Source organism: Saccopteryx leptura, chromosome 3 (assembly GCF_036850995.1).
Source record: "Saccopteryx leptura isolate mSacLep1 chromosome 3, mSacLep1_pri_phased_curated, whole genome shotgun sequence".
Classification (NCBI taxonomy): Eukaryota; Metazoa; Chordata; class Mammalia; order Chiroptera; family Emballonuridae; genus Saccopteryx; species Saccopteryx leptura.
The window spans coordinates 182,477,088-182,493,695 of NC_089505.1; the positions used below are offsets into that span (position 1 = coordinate 182,477,088).

Below are 16,608 nucleotides of genomic sequence, written 5' to 3' on the forward strand. Positions count from 1 at the left end.
GCTTGTTTTAGAGTTTAGATTTAAGCTTAGCTTTTTGAAAGCCAGTGGAAATAAAGATTGCTTGTTGGATAGGGATGCTGGAAATAGCGAGGTATTTCTGTCTTAAAGAGGAGACTGGAGATGATTTCTGCAAAGGCTGAGTTCTAATGGGCATCCCATATTTTTGAGATCTTGTTTTCTTTAGATATGTGGTGGTCTGTGCATGCACGTGAGATAAGTATTTATTCTGCAGTAAGTTTAATTGAAGTGGAAGGTAAAGAAAAAGAAACTGCAAAGAAAAGAATGTTTTTTGTTTTATTTGGGGGGGAGGGGTCCCCCACCACCTTCACAGTCCTTGAAAAGCATCCTCTAGATCTGGTGATTTTTCGAGTAGACAGGTAAGGTTCCGAGACATAATGTAATCCGGAAGTCTAAGAGCTTGAAGTCTTGGCTTAAACTTCTTTTTTTTTTTTTGCAAACGTTTAGTTGTATGCTTCTTTCAAGAGTCACAAAGAACTTTTGAAGGAATGGGTTTGAAATTATTCTTTAATTTATTCAAAGGTGAACCACTAATTTTAAGGTTATTTTTGTTTTTTGTTGTTTTCTTATCGCTGCTCTTTGGACGGAGCCTTCTAGGTACCGGCTGATGGATTCTGCTTTGATATGTTTTGAGCTTTGGTTACACTGATGAATTGAACATTAAATGGCTTTTATCAAGTTTTAAATGTATGAAAAAATACTGTCTCTCTTACCCCCTTTTTACAAAAGAAAGGGAGAGCCGTTTGATTTAGTTATTTGTTTACCTTGTGTTTCGTTTTGGGTTGTTAATGAACTTGCACTGTTTTATCATTCTTAAAAATACTGCTAAGCTGGTTATGTTTTAGGATGTTTTGTTTTTAGAGAGGATTTGCTGGTTATCTGATACTCTTAAAATGCTGCTGATGGTTACTGTTACATGATTCTCTAGGTTTTTCTCATTATAAAATCATAGTCTAAGCCCTTATGGCAGAGAAGTGTTTGTTATGTGATGGGGAAGATTCTGACTCAGCTGGCATAGGTGGTAGGTACATCCATTCCTAACTGTTTACATCATCCAATAAGTGATCTTCTGACTTAAGGGTCTTTTCTTTTAGTTTTCTTCAGGTAGACCCCTGAGGTCTATTTGCATGCAAGATGGGTACGGAATATTGAAGGAGAAAAATAAAGCTAACCCTGTTAGTTTTGATCAACAGCTGTTTATTAGTTATTTGCTGCATGTCAGGCAGTAGCTAGTTGCCATTATGTAGCTTTCATTTTTATATTCAGTTTTGAATTGCTGTGTTAGTCCACTTCCTAGGTCAGATTGGGAATCTTTGCTTGCTATCTTGTGCTCAGTTGTCAGCATCATTTATTACCTTCAGTAAAGGATATTTCCTGCTTTAATAAAGTTTTAAAAATTCTACCCTTTTAGCGTTTTGTATGGTATAACTAGTATAAATTTAACTCTTATAAAAATTGGCTAAACGTGTTCACTAGAAACAAAGTGAATCCTTTTGATGTTTCTATTCATTATCCTTCTGAAAAGTAGGTGATGCTTAAAAGGTCATAGGATAAGGGTTGCTAAGCAGCTAAACAGAAGGATGCTAAAATTAACCAAAGCATTTTTGAAAGGGACTCCTTCCCCATTTTATGTTATTTACTAGATTTAATTAATTTCTGGGTCCTCCATGTCCTCTGACCCAGGAAGGTAGGGTGTTAAGTTTGTTTTATTTTTGTTATATTTAAATAATTTCTATTGGTTTTGTAAGTGTCTTTTAATTGAAGTTCATGCTCTGACCAACTCAGGTGTCAGGTGGCAGCGTGTCTGGGCAGACTTCTTGTCTGTTACCGTGTGTTCAGGTTAAGCCTTCCTTTCCAGAGGTTGTGTGTAACATCACCGTATTTTATTTACTAAGAACAGAGGTTTTAGTTTATTTTGGAAAATCTAATACATGAAGCATGTCTTCACTCCTTATTAAACAGATTTGCATTTACAGATAGAAATGCAATATAATGTCAATAGAAAGTATGCAGTATAGTTTCTCCTGATAACAGGACACAGTTTTCTTCACATTTTACTGGGATTATCATTCTCTTAGGTTTTGAAAGGGCTCGTCCTCCTTTTTACTCCACTTCTCCATCTCAGTTTACTCAGCCCAGTCCTTAATGCCTTTTAAAAATAATTAAGTTAAAATATCTTTGGAAGGACTGACCAAATATTAGGGGGGAAATTGTGATTTGCATTACATTTCTTTTGTAAGTATATTAAAGGATCTTGGAATATTTCAGTGAGATAAAATGGTTGAAATCTAACTGAAGCCATAGTTGTTAATCATCTCTTGGTTGAAACACAAGTCTTCTGCAAGTCAGACGTTTCCCTGCCTCAAGGTTACATGTGTACATATGACCTATTGAACAGGCACAGCTGAATAATATTTTTTATATCCAAATATAACTAAGAAATTGGATGGGTTCCTTTGAGGGGGCAGGGTATATGAGTTTTCTCTCTCTGATTTAGGAAATTATTTTTGTATAGAAATAACCATGGCCCTTTTGAAAACGCAAGGGTTAGACTGTGTTTTCCCACCTTGGGGGGGGGGCTCCCCGTAAATCAGAGGTAGAAGGTGTACCAGATGACGCACACATGGAGGGAGGCATACGATGTGCTTTCTGAAATGCATCACTTATTTTTAATTTCCCCCGCCCCCACGGGAGGCAGAATACTGAGAGGAGAACCACGTGCTGTGTTTGCATTACGACTGGGGTGGAGGAATGAGGAAGATGAGGAGTGGGGGTGACGGACTTTTCCATTTTATGCTAGCTGTCCAGTGACACAGTGCTGTCCCATAGACTGTGCTGGTCTCTGTTTCTCTTCTCACCTTCCGTGGGTATTGACCGTTGGTAGAGATCAGATGGGGTGGAGAAGAAGGCAGGCCCTGGGAGGAGGGCACCAGGAGCTGATCCTGCCAGCTACTGGTGCATCTTGTTTCTGATGGTACTTCAGGGAACAGGTGAGCCAGTCAGCCATCATAGAGGTAGCTGCTGGTGAATAGGTGCTTCAGACAAAAAAAGTGGGAGAGGGTGGAGACTGTTTGTTCAGTGTGATTCAAGCAAGTAATGCTAAGAGAATTGGAAAGCCTCTGTAAAATCCCCAAGACACTGGGTACTCACTGTTCCTGCAGGATTCACCTGAGGCCTTTTAGACTCCATGAGGGTGGGGGGTCCTGATAGGGTGGAGAAAGCCCAATGAAAACCCCCACATTCTTTGTCAGCCAGCCAGAGGGCAAAGGAAAAGTCTCCATGGGGGTAATTAGATAAAGCTTTTAAATGGCTCTATTTGTTTTTCCCCTGGCCTGCTTGGTATCTCATCACCCCCCCCCCCTCCCTTCAGAAACTATAGGATAGAATTGTTATATGAGTTTGAGACTTTTAGTAGTTTAATTACTTTGAAAATTTCCTTTTTCAATAGGGTGTATCTTGGATAAAGTTAACTTCACCTCTGTTTTTGTGAAGAAGGCCTTTAATAAGATGCCAGTTTTATCCTCAGAGCAACACAGTGAAGGTTGGGTGGGTGTACTAACCCAATTTACAACTGTGATGATTTTCACCTAGTGGCTGGTCATAAATCAAGCCTAGGATCCAGAACTCCTAACCTCATCCTAGCTCTCTGTATAACACCTGCTTTTTAAAGTCTGCTTAGCCTGAGAAGACTGAGCACTAAATATACAGTAACCTCTTTATCTTTGTGTGTATGTGTGTGTGATTAAAATAGGACCGTATCCTTTTAAAAATAATTCTGTGGTTGAATTTGAAGATGTAAGGCAATTAAAAAAGAAACATTTTCGCCTTTGACAGCATTTCTGTTAGTGAATACCATTATACACATTTTTTTTCCAGCAAGTTTTCTACAGCGCGGGGTGGTTGTAAGGATGAAATAAATGTTCCAGAAAGGCAAAACCTATATATAGAAGAAAGTGATATATTTTGAGCTCAGGAAGCTTTGTGGGTGCCCACTCTGGATTTCCTTTCCAGAATTGTGCACAGCACCATTACTTCAGAACAAAATTTTCCTAGGAGCTTATGTACAAATCAGGGATGGCAGTGCGTCCTTTTTGCATTGAGTGCTGGGAGACAAACAGAACTGGCACATGATTCTCAGTTACTAAGGACTCGTTAAGGGAAAGGCAAGGTTGTAAGCTTTGACCTCTCCCAAAACTTGGCCGTTTTGCCTCCGGGGTCATTTGGCAATGTCTGGAGACATTTTTTGATTGCTTTGCAGGGGGGGAGGGGTGCTTGCTACTGGCCTTGAATGGGTAGAGGCCAGAGATGCAAACCACAGTCATGGCTCCATAGAAAAGGGTTGTCCAATCCCAAATGTCAGTGGAGGATGAGAAAGCATGCTTTAAAGGTACATACTATAGTTGTGGCCTGTGTCTTATGTGCAGGTCAGGCCTGGGTGTACTCACAGTATTGCGTGTGATATATTTGGACATCTGAAGTTTCATTGAGCAAGTAAACTCTTATTACATGCCTGGAAGGTACCATGGTTAGCACGTTCAAGGTTTCACAGAAAATTTGGGGTTGGGGAAAACATTCAGTGGCATCGACTGTATTTTAAAACCTTAGTAAATAAAAGTTCTAGAATTCATCTGCTTCTAAGAAACCAGATTCATTGGCATGGGGGAGTTGTTCTGGTAGGTCGCTGGGCTTTCCCAGTTGCTTCTGCAGTCCCTCAGGAAATGCTGTGGTGCTGTCATCCGCCAGTCCTTCCTCACACTTTGACTTACAGGGAGTCTGCCCCTCCCCTACACCCCCATCCTTTTTATAAGTGTTTGAACTAGCCCTTACTTGACAGTTAATGCTTCTGCACTCCTAGTCTCCCTTATTTCATTTTCTCAAGCTTTTGCAAAATTCTGACATAACTATCTGTGCTTTCACAGAGCAGTGCCTTCAGAGTCTGTCTTCTGTCCATACATCTCTGAGGGTGGGCAGAGACCTGCAGGCTGGAAGGGGTGGGGTGGATCACAGGGAAGAGACCGTGGTTATTTCTATGTTCTTGGGATTCATGGACCTCAGATACACAAAAAGATGGTTGATTTAAAGAAGAAAAATGTGGTGTACACATGTAAAACTGAATTCCTCAGACCAGAAATAATGTCTAGATAGAGACAGGAGAGATCTTTTAGCCACTTGTCCTACCCCTCCTTCCCCTACTGTCACACAGGAAGGAGGCGAGGATAAAGCCATGGTGTAGAGAAGGGGGTAGGAAGAGAGCAACAGAATCCAGGAAAGAAGGGCTGCCTGGGAGGGAAGTGATTCTTGCCCCCAAAATGGCGTGGGCTCCTACTTACCTTCTGGTAATGGGGGACTCTCAAAGGTAGCTTTTTTTTTCACATTGTATATCGGGGCACAGACTATCAGCGTCCAGTCCACATCCATTGGTGATGCTGCTGCTCAGTGACCTGCTCTGAAGCCACCTGTGCCCAGTGTACCTAGTATTAAGAGCCCTGGATCACGGTGCTTCCCTGCCCTTTCCTCTAGCCTATGAAGTGGCAACTCCCTGCTCTCTGTTTCCACTTACAGCTTTCCCCACGCTGGGACCTTCTGTCACCAAGATCACCTGCAGGGATGTCAGAGATAACGTGTAAATATAGAAGTCATTCTCACTTCCAGAATGTGACCTGAGATTCACCATATACCCAGTCTTCCAGGCCAGGGTTTGCGGTGCTGTACTTGTCTCCTGCTTATCTTAGCCCTCTGCCTCCACGTGCAGCTAGCTGACCCTCCCTGAAAATGCTCTCCGATCTAACTCTGACGGGCTGTCCCACTGCTCTTCACCTAAGGCCCTCCGCGTGCACCAGTGTGTCCGCGCTCCAGTTCATTTTCTGCTCTGCTCAAAAACTGAAGCTGCACACGATGTTTGCCTGCTGAAAAACATCGCTGGCTCCCTTTTCTCTATAGCAGGGGTCCCCAAACTATGGCCCGCGGGCTGCATGCGGCCCCCTGAGGCCATTTATCCGGCCCCCACCGCACTTCCGGAAGGGGCACCTGTTTCATTGGTGGTCAGTGAGAGGAGCATAGTTCCCATTGAAATACTGGTCAGGTTGTTGATTTAAATTTACTTGTTCTTTATTTTAAATATTGTATTTGTTCCCGTTTTGTTTTTTTACTTTAAAATAAGATATGTGCAGTGTGCATAGGGATTTGTTCATAGTTTTTTTAATAGTCCGGCCCTCCAATGGTCTGAGGGACAGTGAACTGGCCCCCTGTGTAAAAAGTTTGGGGACCCCTGCTCTATAGAAATCCACGCTCCTCAGCCTGGCACACAGGGATCTTCATCATCAGCTGTCTCTTTAGTTCCAGCGCCTGCTGCTCTCTTTCTACACCATGGCCACACTGAATCATTTCTTACTGCTTCTGCATAGATTGGTCATTCTGTTTTGTCCCAACCTATTTCTAGCAAGCAATATTTTTTTAAGTATGTTATTTATTTAGAGAATGGAAGGCAGATAGACAAAATTGATTTGTTGTTCCCCTTTATTTATGCATTCACTGGTTGACACATGTGCCCTGACTGGAGATCAAACCTGCAACCTTGGCATTATCAGGACGACACTTGAACCAACCGAACTCAAACAACATTTCTTAAATATTCTTTCAAGACGAATCTCATCTGGAACACTAAGGTCATTGGTTCGAAATCTTGTTCGAAATCTTGGGCTTGCCTGGTCAAGGCACAAACAAGCAACCAAAGAACAGCTAGAGTAAAGCAGCTACTTCTCATCTCCCAATCCTCCTCGCTTTGTAAAGTCAATAAATAAAATCTTAAGAAAAAAAGAAATGAATCTCAAATACCATCTCTTGCAGGGAGAATTAGGTCCTTCACCCAAGATAACTCTTACACCACCACACTGTGTTTGTCTGATCTGTCTGTTGTCATTTACCTGTTGATATGTTTTCCCTGCTCACCACTAGGAAGAGACTTCTACTCCTATTTTTCCATCTTACGTACCCAGCTCAAGTATTGTGCAGTTGGTGCTCATTCTATAATGAGTCTTAATTAGAGCTATTCCCTAATACAAAAATGAGAGTTTTTGAAGAAGTGCAGATTATTTTTGGAGAAAAGCACATGTGGTATGGAAGCTAAGTCCTAAATATCAGTATAAGTAATACAAGGAAACAAGTAAATTAATGTTTTCAGCACACCCATCATGCAGAAATTTGGTGCTAAGTGCACACTGGTGAGAAAGAATTTTGAATTATAGACATTTTAAAATAAAAGTTTGCTCAGCTTAATTTACTCAAAATTTAAGAGAGAAAAAAAATCTTTGTTAATGCCTGATTGCACTAAAAGCTGTCAAACTCAAGCCCTTACTAATTACAACCACTTCTTATTGGCTCTTCGTTTAAAGTTTATATTAAATAAGAGAGATAGGCACACAGATCAAAGACCAAAATAATTTCGGAGCTCCAGTGTGTGGGCCCATTTTCTCTGCTTAGTTAGGTTTTTGTTTCATTAGTGGTACAAGTTAATAGGAGTGTTGATCTGTGTATAATTTCACTTTTCTTTTTTTCCCATTACTCCTTGGATATAAAACAAAATTTGAAACCAGAAACCTACTGGATATAGATCTTTCTTTATGTGGGTGCATGCACAATATACATACTCGATAGAGGTGATTATACATATTATTTATAGAAAGAATCAGTTTCCTTTAAGGAGCTTCATTTATGCTGAGACTTTATTGTTTTTAAAGAAAAACACTTCTGAATACAGAAAATAACTTCAAAATCTTCTCTTAGTTTTCTTTTAAAAGTGGTAAAATTATCTTCAGAAATAGGGGAGGTACCAGGAAGACAGGGTGAGAGGTGTTTTTCTTATGGACAGTCCTGTAGGTTTACATTTTTAACCATGTGAATGAGTTTGCTTTTCAAACAAGTAATGAAAAAACATTTTAAAAGCCATTTTCTCTTCTCCTTTAAGGCTTTTAATTGTATTGAGGAATAATTCTATAAAACCATTTAGAGACCATCTCAAAGAGGCTACCCACAACCTGGTTAGTTAAACCTGTACTCAGTTAAACTATCTTACTTAAAATTTTAAGCCAAGTATAATTTAAAGGAGATTTATCTCTTGTATCTCTGAATTTAATGTGTTTAAATTGTGAAAATAAGATTTCTGAGAACCATTTGTTTCAAGAGCTTAGTAAACCTTCCTAAATCCTTTTCCCTAAAATAGTATAGCAAATTAGATTCAGTATTAGATACCATATCCTTTTGGAAAATGGGCATTTTTTTTTTCAACCCAACATTGGCCAGTGTTGTGGTGTTTTGTTTTGTTTTAACATTGACAGATCTTTAGTTACTGATACTTATTCAGTAAATATTTGAATGTGTACTGTCTAAGCACCAAGGGTAGTAGTATGAGAAAGACAATTGCTAGCTGCTTCATAGATGTTGAAAGAGACACATTTAACCACAAAGTCATTTACATCTGATAAGAACATATCAAGTGAAATTTGGCCCCTGTGTTTGTGGGAGGAACAAAGGATTCTGGGAGGCAGATCAAGGAAGGCACTCCAAGAAATAGCATTTGAGCTAATTAACATATGAAGGACTGCTACAGGGAGTATACTAGTGCATAAACAGCTTATACAAAGGCCCTGAGGTTGGAGAGGAAGGTGTGTCTGCTAAGGTGAGAAGTGCGATGTGTATGTGTATAGGGACAAAAACACAGGAGTAAATGGCATGCGGGGTAGATAGCAGCTAGAGTATGCTGCTTATAGTTCACCTTTATTTGCAGTTTTTTTCTTAACTCTGGGGAGCCATGGAAGGTATTAGGCCATGGAATGGCATGATGAGATTTACATTTGGAAAGGTTGCTCCTGCCTAGAGTGGAGAATAAACTAGACCAGAAGGAGACAACTAGTTAGCCTTTTGTTTGCAAGATTGCCGAGAAGGATAGTTTTTCAAAACTTTAAAAACCAGTGGTGGCTTTGAATATGGGTAGCAAGAGAGATGGGGAGCCTCGATGGGTTTGATAGAGATTTCAGTGATAGGAAGGACTTACTGCTCAGTGGGGTGGGAAAGAGAGATGACTTTTAGATTTCTGGCTTTTGTAGTAGGTGGATGGTGATACGTCTTTCTTTGAGTTCAGAAACTGGGAGTAAGCAAGGTTTATGAACAAGGTATGTTCCCTACCCTTTAAATAGTTAAATATTTATGTTTTCCTTTTCAACATTTTCTCTTCTTGTATTATGTTTTTATTGGTTAAAAATTACATAACTGGCATGGATGAAGCATGAATAGTACTTATAAAGGTGAGAAAGGGAAGTTAGGGTCTTTCCCATGGAAACAAATGAATGGCTTCTTTCTTCCCTCTCCTCCTCTCCTCTCCTTTTCCTTCTCCCTTTTAATTTCCTAGTTTTTAGATGCAATATGCAAGTAAATCTGAAGAGCATTTAAGTTGCTGTTTCAGTGATGCAATGATCTGTTTGACCCTGAAGCATAGGGCTGAGAGGAGGAAGCTTTGGGTAAGAACCCAATTAGGACTCTCAGCCCTGCTCCAGCCACTTTTCCTTAGGAATGTTGGGACTCGCTTGATGACTTGGTTTTCCCGTTTATTTCATTTCTCAGTGGTTACCTGACTCTCTGTTTCAGACCTACATCAGATATTTTGCTTGACCACTAATCTGTATGAAAGCAAAGTTCATTTAGTAAACAGAACTTGTTGTCTATCCACTGTGTGCCAGGCTTTACCCTTGATCTATGGGTGCCAAAGAGAAAGATTTAATCCCTTTTACAAGGAATGGAAGTTGTGCCATGGTGTGTTTTGTAGCCTGTATATGAACACCTCTGATGATGGCAGACTTGCTACCCCAGGCAGTCCTTGGGTTCTTACTGCCTTAATCAACTCTTTTTTCAAAGCATACAAAATCTTTGTGGAATGAGATGCGAAGTGATGTCTTTTCCACTGAGTTGGTAAAAACTATAGGTAGAAGCTGGAGTGCAGGCACACTGCCTTTGCTGTCTGACCCTCCAAGAGCTCACCAGTGAATGCTGTGAGTGACTCAGTGAGTGCCGCCCTTAGGTACTGTCTCTCGTACTGAACTCCTGCTTCTGATGGCAGTGTGCCTGCCTCATTTGCCTGGACGGCCATCCCGTGGTTTATGAGCTGGGAGACCATCCGTTAGGACAGGTGTCGGGAACCTATGGCTCGTGAGCCAGTTATGGCTCTTTTGATGGCTGCATCTGGCTCGCAGACAAATCTTTAATAAAAAAAAATAATAATGTTAAAATATAAAACATTGTCATGTATTACAATCCATTCATTTCCTACAGCTCATGTTCATGGTTGCAGGTGGCTGGAGCCAATCACAGCTGTCCTCTAGGACAACACCAAATTTTTATTGGATAATGCGTAAGGTACATGAGTCATTGTATAGCTCTTATGGAATTGCATTTTAAAATATGTGTCGTTCATGGCTCTCTCAGCCAAAAAGATTCCCGACCCCTGCTTTAGGACTATCTCAGAAGACAGTTTCAGCAGTGCTCCCAGATTTGGGTGATGGTTTTCTCTTATGGCATCCAAATGTCTTGTCAGAACCTCAGGTGAGACCCGGCATGCCCCAAAGGTGCTTCTCCTTTATGGCATCAGTCCTGACCGATGTAACCCCCAAAGGTCTCACTGGGCCCCAGAGAGCCCTACTCATTGGCCCACATTGGAGACAATGTGATTTTTCATCTCTTGCTCAGGAGCATGAGTGTTCCTGCATCCCTGCCACCATATGCCCCATTAGAATAGGTAACACTTTATTCCAGCTCTACATTTGATAAGACTGATAAGGGGAAAAGCCTCAACAAAGACTTTGCTCCCTCCCACTTTTTTCTAATTAAAATAGGTCTGTAAGGAGGTGCTGGGAAGAGGAGTTTTTAGAACAATTTAAACATGTTTTCTGAGAATTTTAATTTTTTTAAAAAGATTGTATTGATTTTATAGAGGGCAAGAGAGGAATAAGACATGTCAGCTCATAATTGCTTCCCTTTAGTTGTTCATTGATTGCTTTGTTGTATGTGCCTTAACTGGGTAAGCCAGGATTTTGTTTTGTTTAGAGAGAGGGAGAAGAGAGACAGGAGGTAAGAGAGAAGAGAAGCATCCACTCATACTTGCATCACTGTAGTTGTTCATTGATTGCTTCTCATATGTGCCTTGATCAGGGAGCTTCAGCCGAGACCAGTGACCTCTTGCTCAAGCCAGCGACCATGGGATCATGGCAGTGATCCTGTGCTCAAGCCTGTGACCCTGTACTCAAGCTGGTGAGCCCATGCTCAAGCCAGCAACCTCAGGGTTTTGAACCTGGGTCTTCAGTGTCTCAGGTCAACACTCCACGCACTGCGCTATAACTGCAAACCCGGGGTTTTGAGTCCACTACCTCAGCATTCTGGATCTACACTCCATCCACTGTCCCACCACAGGCCGGCAAGAAAATTTTAATCTTAAAATATTGTGTGAACAATTAAGTGTTTCCCTCTCTGTAACCCAAGCAGAAATGTGGATTTGGAGGTCTAACCAGAAGTTTGTTAATAGCATAGCTTACTAGATAATGGCCTTGTGATGAATATCCAGCATTGACAAAGGATGTCAGCTCACTTTGGGACAGCCCTTCCATAACTTCTAGATAGTGCTGACGGTACACCCTGTTGGGCGATTTTTTTTCTTTAAACAGTTGTGTACTTGCATCCTGGTGTTGCTCTTTCAAGGCTTTGTGGTATTCGATTCCATAGCCTTTGGTTGCTGGAATGCCTTCTATATGGCTGCCTTTGGGATATGTTAGACCAGTGGTTCTCAACCTTTCTAATGCCGTGACCCCGCAATACAGTTCCTCATGTTGCGGTGACCCCAAACCAAAAAATAATTTTGGTGGCTACTTCATAACTGTAATTTTACTACAGTTATGATTCGGAATGTAAATACCTGATATGCATTATGTATTTTCCGATGGCTTTAGGCGACCCCACCGGGGTCGCAACCCACAGGTTGAGAACTGCTGTGTTAGACCATCTGCTGCATCAAGGTTAACTAACTGAAAATTGAATTTTTTGGGGTTTTTTTGTATTTTTCTGAAGCTGGAAACGGGGACAGACAGTCAGACAGACTCCCACATGCGCCCGACCGGGATCCACCCGGCAGGCCCACCAGGGGGCGACGCTCTGCCCACCAGGGGGCGATGCTCTGCCCCTCCTGGGCGTCGCTCCATTGCAACCAGAGCCACTCTAGCGCCTGAGGCAGAGGCCACAGAGCCATCCCCAGCGCCCGGGCCATCTTTGCTCCAGTGGAGCCTCAGCTGCGGGAGGGGAAGAAAGAAACAGAGAGGAAGGAGAGGGGGAGGGGTAGAGAAGCAGATGGACGCTTCTCCTGTGTGCCCTGGCTGAGAATCGAACCCGGGACTTCTGCACACCAGGCTGACGCTCTACCACTGAGCCAACCGGCCAGGGCTGAAAATTGAATATTTTTTATGTAAAGCTCTTGAAGAGGTAGATGAAACACATTAATGAAGAAATACATGCTTTGAAATTTTAGTGAGCTTTCCTCAGAAAAGTTCAAAGTGGTATCAGACAGGCCAGCCAGGGCAATGGATGCTTCTTAAGGGTGTTTGATGTGCCCCTTCATTGGGTACCCAAAGCCATTTGGTCTTGCTGAGAGTGTGGCGTTGGTATTCATGCTGGGAAGATGACTTTTTCCTCAGGGAGGAAGTGGCTGCTCTGCCTTAGAGTGGTGAGTGTGGTGCGTGGGGACTGTGTTGTGGCCCTTAAGTGCTGAGAATGGAGGGGGTTGCTTATGTGCCCCTCATCTCATTTTTATTGTTTTTGTCCATTTTTGAGCAGCACTTGATGTTGATGTGGGTGAATAATTATGGCATGTGTCTTGTGAAACTTGCTTTGCATCTTCATTGGTTGCCTGGGGAGTAGATGGTGTGTGGTTGTGTGTTCGTGTTGTGGTATATTCAAGAATAAAAGGGGCCCTGGCCAGTTGGTTCAGTGGTAGAGCATCGGCCTGGCGTGCAGGAGTCCCGAGTTCGATTCCCGGCCAGGGCACACAGGAGAAGCGCCCATCTGCTTCTCCACCCCTCCCCCTCTCCTTCCTCTCTATCTCTCTCTTCCCCTCCGCAGCCAAGGCTCCACTGGAGCAAAGTTGGCCCAGGCGCTGAGGATGGCTCTGTGGCCTCTGCCTCAGGCGCTAGAGTGGCTCTGGTTGCAGTAGAGCAACGCCCCGGATGGGCAGAGCATCGCCCCCTGGTGGGCATGTGGGTGAATCCCGGTCGGGCGCATGCGGGAGTCTGTCTAACTGCCTCCCCGTTTCCAACTTCAGAAAAATACAAAAAAAAAAAAAAAAAAAAAGAATAAAAGGGGAGGGAGTGTTGTGTATGAGAGAGTAAGTGTGGTTAGCACTGGTCAAATGATTGTATTTAGAGTACATGATAAAAATGGCTAGGTAGCTTTATTTCATTGTATTCTTTATGGTAATGGAATTTTGGAGGGGTGCCTCTAGTCTGCTTGTCTCTGAGAAGTCTGACAGCTGCTGGTGCAGCCTCCTGTATCTCCACGGAAAATGAAGACCTAGAAATCCAGCTTTAAATCATAGCAACTATGATGTGGTTATTTGTATTACAAATGAGTTTACCTAGAGTACGATTAATCAGACACATTTGAGTGATACATTTGATGAAAAGCATCAGTAGTCAAGGCCTGCCTCTTTTGCTTCAAGTCAGATAAACCAGAAATTATGTCTTTCAGTTTCTCTTCTGCCCTTCTAGACTTAAAGCATATGACTCCAATCTGATAAGTCAGACATCTTAAACTATTCTATTTTTTACCCTTTTCTGGATGTTAAGACATCATTTGGGAAAACTCTTATTAATTACCATTATCCTTAATCCTTGATATGGGTCATCTCATTCTTACCTCATAAAACCTTTTGATCCTGCGATGTAGGTACAATTATTATTCCTATGATTCAGATGAAGAAACTAAGACCCAGAGTGGCAACCAGCTAATAGGGGTCAAACAGTGCAGCCTGTTTCCAGAGCGTGAGCTTGTAGCCACTGCCAAACTTCCTTCCATGATGACATGATATAGTCACCAGATAAATATCCCTCGAAAACCTGCTGTGCGCAGAGCCCTATGGTACATATCTGTGGACTAGATGAGCAAGAACAAGTGTGTGATGGGGTTGCTAGCTTCTGGAAACAGCGGTTAAAACTTAACCTAGGAGACAGATCACTCTGGTACTTGACAAAGTGAATTGGACCATTGCTTATGTTGAAGATCAGGAGGGGAGATGCCAAGGTACACAGGTCAGCAGGTGGAGAAGTGGCTGCCCCAGAGCCTTAGGCCAGCAGTGTCGGAAAGTCCCTGTGGAGAGAAGTGAGGTGAGGCCCTCAACAAATCCTGCTGGAGGGTAAAATCATTCCCAAGGCCCCAGTCAAGGGGCTCCAATGGGAGGGAGCTTGTCTTTCTCTGGTGAGATGCTCCTGACGTGGGAGAAGGGAGACTTGGGCTTGGGGGCATCTGCTGATTCTCTATGTGGTGGGGAGTGGATGCATACCTGTCTCAAATTCTTTCTTGTGGACACTCTTAACTTCACTGAAGTGCTTGAGCTCTGTTTCAAAGAAAGACTATTATGTGTGCTCCTTTTGAGGAGCATTTAGGGGTTGAGTGTTGCTTTGGGTTTCTGTAAGGTCAGTGCCTTGAAAGCAGGTCCCCTGTTGTTTTATGTTATAAGTTCAAGATTTTGTCTTGAAATTGGTGTTGGGGGTCAGGACTGGTGATGGAAGAGGCTCAGTGACCTGTGGTGCTAGTGAAAGTAGGCGTGGTAATTGAATTGATCTAATTACTGACCTAATCTTACAGTTTGTTCATATTTAAAGGAGACAGCCTGTAGGAGGTCCTTTCTTGTTTTTGTTTTGCTTTTTAAGCTGTAGGAGCCTGTGCCTTGGAGGACATCCTGTCTTGCATAGGGTGTGTTTGGGATGGGATTACCAGCACGCCCCTGTTCCTCCCCTTTTGTGGGGTGCCTGAGCAAGCCACAGAACAGGCAGATCTTGAATCATGATGAGCACTTAAGGGTCTGTTTCCTGCTTCTGGTGGGTCTGTGCAGAAGAATTGTTTTGAGATTAGTCACAAATAGGAAATTTCAGCCTTGTGTGCCACCAGCTCAATTATAACTATCTTCTGTTCACTATTATTATTATCATTGTTACTTTGCTCATGGCCATCTAATAGTTTGAGCAAAAGAGCAGTGCAAAGAAGTCTGGATTGTGAGACCAGCTTTCTGTGCTTTCTCATCTGTGGACTACAGCCATCAGCTTTCTTGTATTGGGAACCACCACTTCTTGAAACCTACCCCAGGTACCAGGGTCTAGGGAGCAAGGATGAGTTTAACATGGTCCCTGCCCTAAAATTCACCAAGGCATCAAACCAGCAGAGACACCAGGACAGGCAGAGGACCTGGAAGTGGGAAGTGGTCAGGGAAAGAGGAAGTGATGTCGTCAGATGTGAACGGCTGACCATGTCAAAGAGTATGTGGGGAAGGGAAAATGAACTTCTAGGCAAAAGAACAGTGTAAATACAGGCCTTGGAGTACAAAAAATATGAGGTTTATTTGGGGACAGGGTAGGAAAGGAGTGTGATTAGAGAATAGGGTTAGGGGTACTGTGTTGAGTTTGGATGAGAGGGGTGTTGAGAGGTGACTAGAAAAACAGCTCCATTAGGTAGTTGTAGGCCATCAAATGCTTTGAATCAGGGCATGATGTGAGCAGCTCTGTCACAGAGAGAGAATATTGCTAACCCTTTAGAAAAATTAGGCAGTGAAGTTCAGAATGAACTTGGAATTTGGTGCCATATTTAGCAGAACAATTTCGCCCCCCATCCCCCATTTTTTTTTTTCCCTGAGAGATTTTTCAGCCTAGGACCTGTGAGCAGCCATCTGAAGAAGTGTTCGTTAAATGATTACAAAGGTGGGACCTTTATTTTCAGAAAATAGAATTCAGTTTAACAATGTTTAAATTTCCTTAGTAGTGTGTTCCCCACTGGTACTTACCTATGCTCGTGCTCATCAAGGGTAGTGGAATTAGAGAAAAAACACTCATTCCTTTTCCCTCAGAAATACAGGATGGGGCTAAAGTAGGTTTATAGTTGTGAGTACATGATGTACAGAGTTTATTTGGGTGTTATTATTTACTAATTATAGTATTATTTTCCATATGAACAACTGTAAACCTATTTTTGCCCTTCCCTGTATTAAGGGCAGACACTGGTTGTCGGAAGGGGACCATTTATTCATTATAAGTACCATTTTATCAGCTGGGAGTGCATGTGAGTTTGGAGAGGTAGCAGGCGAAGGGCTATTTGCCATCTTGATGACCCCGTGGAGGTGGAGGTAGACTTCAGGGGCTAAAAGCCACTGGTGGAAATAGAATCTATTCGGGTCATGCTCACCTGCATAGCATTTGCACTTTCTCAGGTCACTGCTCTGTCCTTCATGTGTTCCCAGGCCTCTACTGGGGCTCCAGCTCAGCCAGGAAAGAGAGCCCTGTGTACCACCCAGCCTTA

The 16,608-nt window shown here is 42.5% G+C and overlaps 1 protein-coding gene across 7 annotated transcripts in view; it reads left to right on the plus strand.

The window, feature by feature from the left end:
• Positions 1 to 16,608, plus strand: part of RREB1 (ras responsive element binding protein 1) — a 144,902-nt gene that overhangs the window by 2,622 nt on the left and 125,672 nt on the right. The gene's annotated exons all lie outside the window — the stretch shown is intronic.